We start from the raw sequence: 9,446 nt of genomic DNA on the forward strand, positions 1-9,446 counted from the left end.
GCTGTAGGCTGGTAGCTGCTGGCTGTTAAAGGTCTAGGTAAAACAATGTGATGGCCTAAGAGGAAAATAAAGAAACAGATACAATTAACTGTTAAGGCCTAGATGCCGTGTGAATGAGGCCTACATCAGATTGGTTAAGATAACTGTCACCTGGCTAGCCTGCCATTTTAATATTGCAAGGACGCCTTCTCATAGGTTGTTTCTGCTGTCACTGCCAGAGTTCATTACATATTCTGTTAGGTTCTGTATGACACACACTCAGAAACCAAACATTGTAGAATCCAGTGTGTCCTTGAGTGCGTGTCTACAATGCGTGCGTGCGTGCGTGCGTGCGTGCGTCTGTGCATGCGTGTGTCCATGGCCATGCTAGAGCCCACCCCAGATTTGTGTTTCAGAGATCTTTACTTATTTATTTTTCCTGCCTTGGCTTGTGTAGGCACTAAGTCACCACACTTCCCGAAAAACAAAATGAAACAAAACAAAACAAAATCCACCAACAAATGGACCAAACCCAAACCCCAAGCCAAACAAACAAATATTCCTGCCTGCCTGTCTGTCTATCAGGGCTACAACAGAGAGAAGTGGAATCTTGAATGAACAAAACTAGAATACCTAAGTCTGCCTGTTTCCCCTCTTCCCACCCTCCCCTGCCCCCCAGCCCATCCCCTAGAGCTGGTCTAGCATGTTCTCTGACCCTGGGGGTGCGGTGAACCGGCCTGCTTTGCTAAACTCTGTAGTGTATAAACTTGGTAACTCTAGAAAGCAGGAGCTGAAAATGTGCAGATAAGGTGGTGGTCGAGCTGTGTGTGTGTTGGTGTGGGAGGGAGACTGCTTCGGTAACTGCTGCTTTTCAATGTCCGGCTGAAACTCTGTGCTTATGATGTATCTTTTGGTTTATTCGATTTTACTTACTGTCTATTGGGTTTGCATTTGATTTTTATTGATTTTATTGATATTTATGTTTAACTATTTTGACCTGGCTAAATGACTGACTGACTGACTGACTGACTAAGTCTACCTGGCATACAGGAGGAATTCAAGGACGAACGATTGTTTAAGTATGACAAAAATAAGTAAGTAAGTAAGTAAGTAAGTAAGTAAGTAAGTAAGTAAGGGGGTTGGGGATTTAGCTCAGTGGTAGAGCGCTTGCCTAGCAAGTGCAAGGCCCTGGGTTCTGTCCCCAGCTCCGAAAAAAAAGAAAGAAAAAAAAGTAAGTAAGTAAGTAAGTAAGTAAGTAAGTAAATAAATAAATAAATAAATAAATAAATAAATACGATCATTTAGAAGTAATATAGGCAGAAGGAGAACATGTGGCTGTGGATGGTCTGAGGCTTCTGGCTGCTTTTGGGTGCCTCTTCACCTTTCTGCACGTGCAAACTGAGTTTAATTAAGTTCTGTTTCCCTAGAGGCTGGGAAAGGGAGAAACAGAAGTGACCTGGAACATCAGGGCTAATGGCCGGCTGCCTCCATCTTGGTGAGGTCAGGTGTCAGCCAAGCTGGCTGACAACCATCCACAGTTGAATCCAAAGTGCCCAAATGGGACACTATAACAAATCATGTATACAGATTTGTGTATATAGAAAACATTTTTCCTTTCTCTTCTTTTCTTTTCTTGAGAAATTCAGCTGGTCCTGATGTCTTTCCCTCGGTGTGTCCCTCTGTCATCTCTCTCTCTCTGTCTCTTTGTCTTACTGTCTCTGTCTGTCTCTGTCTGTCTCTGTCTCTGTCTCTCTCTCTGTGTGTGTGTGTGTGTGTGTGTGTGTGTGTGTGTGTGTGTGTGTGTGTTCCTTAATCTCAGCAGCACTACTCATCCAATCGATTTTTCCTCTCCCCTTGTCTCCTTCACATGGCTATTACCCCACCTTAAACAGCACTAGAAGAGCCTGGCAGGCAGATATCTACCCTCTATGCTGTCAGAATTTTTTTTTTTTTTTTTAAAGTCAAAACCTGGATTCTCAGGAGCCATGTGGTGTGTCCTCCTAGGTTCTGGTGCCCTCTTCTGGCATGCAGACATATAGTCAGCAGAGAGAGCTGTGTGGGTGGCCGAGGCAGGCAGAGTGGACCTCTGTGAGCTTGAGGCTAGATAAGTCTACGGAGCAAGTTCCATGACTGCCTGGGCTATACCAAAAGAAACGTACCTTGAGGCAAAACAAAACAAAGCAGAAAAGGTTCTGCTTTTATTTTACAGACATGTGTTCTCTCTAGTCCTATTGACTATAGAAGTTTGATCATGAAGTCACATTGATTTTTATTACAGAGTTTATTTGTGTGTGTGTGTGTGAGAGAGAGAGAGAGAGAGAGAGAGAGAGAGTTTTTTCTTTAATCTTCAAACATATTTTTTATTGTTTATTTATTTTATGAGCACACTGTCACTGTCTTCAACACACAAGGAGAGGATTCCATTACAGATGGTTGTGAGCCACCATGTGGTTGCTGGGATTTGAACTAAGGATCTCTGGAAGAGCAGTCAGTGCTCTTCACCGCTGAGCCGTCTCTCCAGCCCTGAAACAATATCTTGAATAAACAATAACAAAAACACTAAAACTAAGTCTGCCAGTTTTCCTCTTTCTTTCTCTCTCTCTCTCTCTCTCTCTCTCTCTCTCTCTCCCTCCCTCCCTCCCTCCCTTCCTTCTTTCTTCCTTTCTTTCTTTTTCTTCAGATAGGATTTCTTAGTGAATGATATTTATGTTGATATAAATTTTTTACGTACTTTTGACTGGCTAACTAACTAGCTAAGTCTGCCTGTCCTAAAGAAGGAGTTCCCCTGCCACAACTAAATACGTGCATAGAAAAAAAAATATATAATTATTAACTTGGGATGAAACTAATGTAACAAGCAAGCAAACAAACGCACAAGCAAACAAAGTAGGGATGGTGGTGCTGGGTGCCTGGTATATGGGAGATGGGAGACCTGTGGTCTAGAGCGTCCAGAGCTCTGGCCTCCATACTCTGGACTGCATTCTCTCTAGCAATCTTCCCAAAGTGGCTGTATTTAACCATGTTTTTATTTTTTAAATTGGCTCTCTCTCTCTCTCTGTCTCTCTGTCTCTCTGTCTCTGTCTCTCTCTCTTTCTCCCTCCCTCCCTCCCTCCCTCCCTCCCTCCCTCCCCCCACCACACACACAGAGGCACGTGTGAACAAGGGAATGCAAATGCACAAAATAAGTATGTTTTGATCAGAGTGAAAACAAATCACGGGAATTTTAACCATTCCACCATCATTCCACCATTCTTTTAATTTACTCTCTGTGTTTAGTCTTCCAAAGAGGGTGGCAGGTGTGTGGTTTGGTGAGTGCCGGCTGGCGGTGGCAGCGAGGAACAGAGAACAACAACAACCCCCCTCCCCCCCATCGGGATCGGTGGAGGGTTTTAAAAATGAGTGAGCCATTTAAAAATGGTGTGGAACTGAGGTCGCCGCCACCCTCCCCTCACGACGGAGTTTGGACGCTCCCTTTTCCTAACTGTGCCTGTTCCTTGCTAATTGTTAACCGATTCGAGAGTGCATGTCCTTTCACTTAGAGGTGGCCTGTTTTCACCGCTCCGTCCTACTTTCCTTTTCTGGGTGCCTGAGGGGGTTGGCCCCGAGTCCATCCCGCGTTCACTGTGTTCCGGCGGGACAACCGGGACCGTTTGTGCCATTCGGGAGAAGTGGTGGGTACCTGCCCCGTTGTGCGTGGGTGAGTGTCCCCCTGAGCTAGGGAGGTCACTCCGGAGAGACGGAATGAGTGTGTGTGGCGGCGGCGGCGCGTGACAGTCTGTATTGGTTTGCTTGATCGAGATCGCTGTCGGGCGACACCTAGTGGCGACAAGTTTCCGCAACGCTCCTGTCCCCCGGTTGGTGACAAAGGACGGGGAAGTGCCTGTGGTGAGCCGGCCAGGGTGAGAGGGTGACAGGCAAGCAGGCGGGTGCGCGACGGAGACGCCGTCCTGTCTGGGGACCATCTCTAGCTAGGAGGTTGTACCTGGAGAACTTCAGGGGAGGAGGGTGGCTGTACGACCTATTGGGACACAAGGAGGGGTTGGTGGCAGCTGGATGAGGTCGACCAGAAGGCTTGGGCCCCGTCCCGGATTTTTTTTTTTTTTTTCCAATTTTTTTTTTTTTAATTTTTTATTTTATTTTATTTTATTTTTTTTTTATTTCTTCCCTCCTCTCCGGTCCCAGCCAGCGGGACCATAGACACTTTTGAGGCCGAGAGGGTGCTGTGTCCCCGGCCTCCGAGCCGAGGTGGCCCGGCTAGGGGGCGCCACGGAGTTTTTTTTTTTTTTTTCTTTTCCAGGAGTCCCTTCGGTCCCAGCCAGCGGGACCATAGACACTTTTGAGGCCGAGAGGGTGCTGTGTCCCCGGCCTCCGAGCCGAGGTGGCCCGGCTAGGTGGCGCCACGGATTTTTTTCTTTTTCTTTTCCAGGAGTCCCTTCGGTCCCTGATAGCGGGAGCCTGGACCTCTGAGGCCGAGAGGGTGCTGTGTCCCCGGCCTCCGAGCCGAGGTGGCCCGGCTAGGGGGCGCCACGGAGTTTTTTTTTTTTTTTTTTTCTTTTCCAGGAGTCCCTTCGGTCCCAGCCAGCGGGACCATAGACACTTTTGAGGCCGAGAGGGTGCTGTGTCCCCGGCCTCCGAGCCGAGGTGGCCCGGCTAGGTGGCGCCACGGATTTTTTTTTTTTCTTTTCCAGGAGTCCCTTCGGTCCCTGATAGCGGGAGCCTGGACCTCTGAGGCCGAGAGGGTGCTGTGTCCCCGGCCTCCGAGCCGAGGTGGCCCGGCTAGGGGGCGCCACGGAGTTTTTTTTTTTTTTTTCTTTTCCAGGAGTCCCTTCGGTCCCTGATAGCGGGAGCCTGGACCTCTGAGGCCGAGAGGGTGCTGTGTCCCCGGCCTCCGAGCCGAGGTGGCCCGGCTAGGGGGCGCCACGGAGTTTTTTTTTTTTTTCTTTTTCTTTTCCAGGAGTCCCTTCGGTCCCTGATAGCGGGAGCCTGGACCTCTGAGGCCGAGAGGGTGCTGTGTCCCCGGCCTCCGAGCCGAGGTGGCCCGGCTAGGGGGCGCCACGGAGTTTTTTTTTTTTTTTCTTTTTCTTTTCCAGGAGTCCCTTCGGTCCCTGATAGCGGGAGCCTGGACCTCTGAGGCCGAGAGGGTGCTGTGTCCCCGGCCTCCGAGCCGAGGTGGCCCGGCTAGGGGGCGCCACGGAGTTTTTTTTTTTTTTTTTTTTCTTTTCCAGGAGTCCCTTCGGTCCCAGCCAGCGGGACCATAGACACTTTTGAGGCCGAGAGGGTGCTGTGTCCCCGGCCTCCGAGCCGAGGTGGCCCGGCTAGGTGGCGCCACGGATTTTTTTTTTTTTCTTTTCCAGGAGTCCCTTCGGTCCCTGATAGCGGGAGCCTGGACCTCTGAGGCCGAGAGGGTGCTGTGTCCCCGGCCTCCGAGCCGAGGTGTCCCGGCTAGGGGGCGCCTCCGAGACTTTATTTTTTCCAGGATCCTCCCCGGTCCCTGCCAGCGGGAGCATGGACTTCTGAGGCCGAGGGGAAGCTGTGTTCCAGGCTATCTACCATGGCCTCCTCGGTCTGTGAGCACTCAGGGTTCTAAGGTCGACCAGTTGTTCCTTTGCGGTCCGGTTCTCTTTCTACATGGGGACCTCTTGGGGACACGTCACCGAACATGACTTCCAGACGTTCCGTGTGGCCTGTCATGTTTATCCCTGTGTCTTTTACACTTTTCATCTTTGCTATCTGTCCTTATTGTACCTGGAGATATATGCTGACACGCTGTCCTTTTGACTCTTTTTGTCATTAAAGGACGTTGGAAGAGGCTTGCACCAAGGCTGTTTGCTTGTCCAGCCCTAGCTCTTTTCTTCTGCGCATGGGCCTCTTCGATGCTTGAAGCTTAGCGTCCCCCCATGAGTACGCGCTTCCTGCTTTCCCGTGCTTGCTTGCCTGTGCTCTGTGGGGCAGCTTTATGACAACCGTCCCGCGTGTCAGGCGTTCCCGATTTCCCCGTGGTGGTTGTCGTCCGTTACCGGTAGGAGTCGTTGGTGCCGAGTGCGACTGGAAGGGTTTTCCCGTTTGGTGCTAGTGACCCCCTGGCGTGCTCCTCTGCGGCCGACCGGTTTTTTTATTTGTTTTTTTTTTTTTGTTTTTTGTTTTTTTTTTTTTTTGTTTTTTGGAAGGAGTTCCCGAACCTCCGCTGCTTGGTGGTGTGTCCCTTTCTTTCCTGCTGTGTGCCTCCCGAGTTGCACCTTTTCTCCTTCGAAGGGGATTTTATTTTTTTATTTTTATTTTTTATTTTTTATTTTTATTTTTTTTTGAAGGAGTTCCCGAACCTCCGCTGCCCGTTGAGTCCCGTTCTTCCACGCCACGTGCCTCCCGAGTGCAACGCTTCCTTTTTTTTCTCGCCCTCGAGAAGGGTAAATTTTTTTTTTTGTGTGTGTGGCAGTGTTAGCGACTTCTTCCCGTGCTCTCTCTCGCTCTTCTCGCTCGTATTCCCGTCCAGTGCGTTGTTAGAAAGCTCTCACGCCCGTTGTTCCCGATGCATGGCGTGTCTCGCTCCCGTTGGATCGATGTGGTGCTGCCGCGTTCTCTTCGGGCCGGGGCCTAAGCCGCGCCAGGCGAGGGACGGACATTCATGGCGAATGGTCATTCAGCGCGAATGGCGACCGCTCTTCTCGTTCTGCCAGCGGGCCCCTCGTCTCTCCTCCCCATTCCTTTGCAGGGTGGTGTGTGGAAGTCAGGGGTGCGGCTGTCCGGCACGAGCGCTGACCCGCGCACACTTGTTGCTGTGGTTCGCGGTGTCCCTGTGGACGTGTCGGGGGCGCTTGCCCCCACGCCGTTCACTGCTTCGCGGCCCTCTTCCCCCGTGCCGGGGGAAGGTGGTAGACCCGCTGCGGTGCATACCCTTCCCGAATGGTGTGTGCACGCGCCCTGCTTCGTGTGAGCCTTGCGGTGCTCCTGGAGCGTTCCGGGCTTTGACCACCAAGGTGCCCGCTTCTGAGTTGGCGGTGGCGCTTCCCGCTCCCCGGCGTGCCTCCTGTGCTCCATGGTGCTTGTGCCTTTACGCTTTCCCTTGTCCTAGTTGCCGGCTTTCTGCACGGTGACAGAAAGGGGGGGGGTCGAGGAGTTGAGTGTGCGGTTAAAAGGCTCCTTCCGTTGGGTGAGCGCCCACCCCGTGCCTATGTTTTTGGTGCCTTCACCCGCGGGCCCTGCGCGGTTAGGGTGGTGCTGAGCGATCGCGGCTGGCCCTTTTTAAAGACCGGACTCCCTCAAGTCAAGGCTCCTCCTTTGTGTGCGCCTTGAAGAGGCCTGGCTCTCGGCGGGGACCTGTCGCAGGTCCCCCCGGTCCGCGAATGCTCAAGAAGACCCCGGAGAAAGAGACCTTTGCCGATACCGCAGACCCCCCACCAGCTGGCGCGTGGTCCTTCCCGTTCTGTCCCGCGCCTGTTGCTCGTTTCCCGTTGCGTGCACGGAGCCCTTGGCTGCTCGTCGGTGTTGGGTTCGTCCCGCCCTCAGTGAGGAATTTGCCTTCTCTAGCTATCTTCGGAAAGGGCTTTACGATCTCCGAGGGGCTTCTCCCGGATGGTCCCCTCGGCTGCCCGCCCTGACCTCAGCCTTCTGCGCGCAGCGTTTGCTCTCTCGCCTACCGCGACCCGCGCCTCCCCGCTCCGAGTACGAGGAGGGATCACGCGGGACGGGGCTCTGTCGACCTGCCGCTGTGCGGAGCTTGTGGGGGAGATTGGGTTTCTGGTGGCAGGTGGCGGGGAAGGGCCGTGCACACGCCCGCGTGCGCGGTACCCCCCTCACCGCGAGGGGTCGTCGCGGGACGGGTGGGTTTGGAAGGGCGGCGGTGGGCTCCCGGTCCCACCCGCCTCCGTTTCCCCCCGTGCCCTCCGTCGCGTGTGCGTCCCTCCCACGCGCGTCCACGTCCCGGCCACTCTCGCGGCGAGGTCGTGTCGCGTGTGGTGCGTGCCGCGTGCTCTCGGGCGTCTGCGGTTGCCGCCTCGTCCCCCCCTTCCACGGCAGCGTTCCCACGGCCGGTGGAGATCGCGGGAGCCGTCCTACCCCCCCTTCCCCCTCCGCGGGGCTCTTGAGGGTCCGTGAACCGCGGGGTTGGCCTCGCTCTCGGGGGCGGACTTCTTATTTGGGGGAACCGGCGGTCGGCCGCGTCCGGCGCGTCGTCGGACGTTGGGACCCGCTGCCACGCGGGGGTCTTCGTCGGTTGGCGTCGGCGTCTGCCTCGGTTCTCTCTCGCGTCGGCTGGCGTCTCCTCGGGCTCCCGGGGGTTGTCCGTTGGTTTCGGGTCGGCTCGGTGCCGCGGGCGTGGCGGGACTGCTCCGGGTTGGGTGCAGTGTGATTCCCGCCGGCTTGGCTCGCGTGCCCGGTCGCCGCCCGAGCGGCCTCCCGGTCCCTTGTGAGGCGTCTCCCGCGGGGGGTGCCGCTGCGGCCCGCCCTGCCGTCGACGGTCCTCGTTCTGTCGGTTCGCTCCCCCTCCCCGCCCGCCGGCGTTCCTTTCTCTCTCGCTCCTCGTCTGGCCGACCCGCGGCCGTGCTGCCGGGCCCCTCCTCACGGGGGGGCAGCCGGGCGCGCACGGGTCCCGGGGCGGTCGCGGGGTGCCTGGGGGGAAGGGCCGCCCGGCGGGCGGGAGGAAGTTGCGGTTTGAAGGGCGTCCCGGCCGCCGCGGCCGTGGCGGCGCGTCTCGCCTGGTCTCTTGGAGGCGTGTGCGGGGGGAAAGACGCCCCGCGAGGCGTAGAGGAGAAAGAGGCTTTAGTGGCTGTCGCCCACGCCGGTCCGTGGGGCCTGTTGGCTGAGGGTGCGTCTGCGCGGGGGCCCGTCCGGCCCCGCCGTCCTCTGGGAAGGCGTGCGTCGGGGGAAAGCTGCCGGGGTGCCAAGGTGGGCGCCTGGGCGTTGAGTCGAACCCGTGTGCGCGTCCCGGTGTGGCGGTGGGGGCTCCGGTCGGTGTCTCTCCCCCTCGCTGCCCCGAGGCCCGGCCTCCCTTCCGACGCGGGCTCGGCCCCCCTCTCTCCCCCCTCGCGGGGTCAGAGTCGCTCGTCGACCTCCTCCCCTCCTCCTCCACCTGTCCGCGCGAGGGCGTTGCCGCCGCGTGTCAGGCGTTGGGCCCGTCCTCATCCTCCGCTTCTCGCCCGGGGTCGGCCGCCGTCCGGTCTCCCGCCGCTCCCCGTTGGCGTGGTCTCCCTCCCGCCGGTTCACGGTCCTCCGACCCCGCCCGAGGGGGTCGGGGGTGGTTTCCCCGTCTCCCCGGCGTTGCGCCTCGCTTGCCCGTGTGCTTTGGGGGTGGGCCCGCTGCGGCCCCCGCCCGCCCGTGAGCCCCGGCCGCATCCGCCGGCGCGGCCGCGCCCGGTATGGTCCGCGGCGTGGGCCTCGTGTTGGGAGCGTGTCGTCCTCGCGGCGTCTCGGTACGGGTGTGTCGCTGGGTTCCGACGGGTGGCCTTCCCGGTTCTGCCCCCGCCGTCCCCCGC

General features: G+C 56.4%; 1 long non-coding RNA gene across 1 annotated transcript in view; it reads left to right on the forward strand.

Moving 5' to 3' along the window:
- Positions 1-3,488: 3,488 nt before the first annotated feature.
- The window catches only part of LOC147997313 (uncharacterized), an 18,282-nt gene continuing 12,324 nt past the window's right edge, over positions 3,489-9,446 (forward strand). Inside the window, exon 1 of the long non-coding RNA XR_015647988.1 lies at positions 3,489-3,650. This is a non-coding gene — a long non-coding RNA (uncharacterized LOC147997313). The remainder of the gene's footprint in view (positions 3,651-9,446) is intronic.

Source organism: Rattus norvegicus, unplaced genomic scaffold (genome assembly GCF_021556685.1).
Source record: "Rattus norvegicus strain SHRSP/BbbUtx unplaced genomic scaffold, alternate assembly SHRSP_T2T unassigned-0000189, whole genome shotgun sequence".
NCBI classification, from domain to species: Eukaryota; Metazoa; Chordata; class Mammalia; order Rodentia; family Muridae; genus Rattus; species Rattus norvegicus.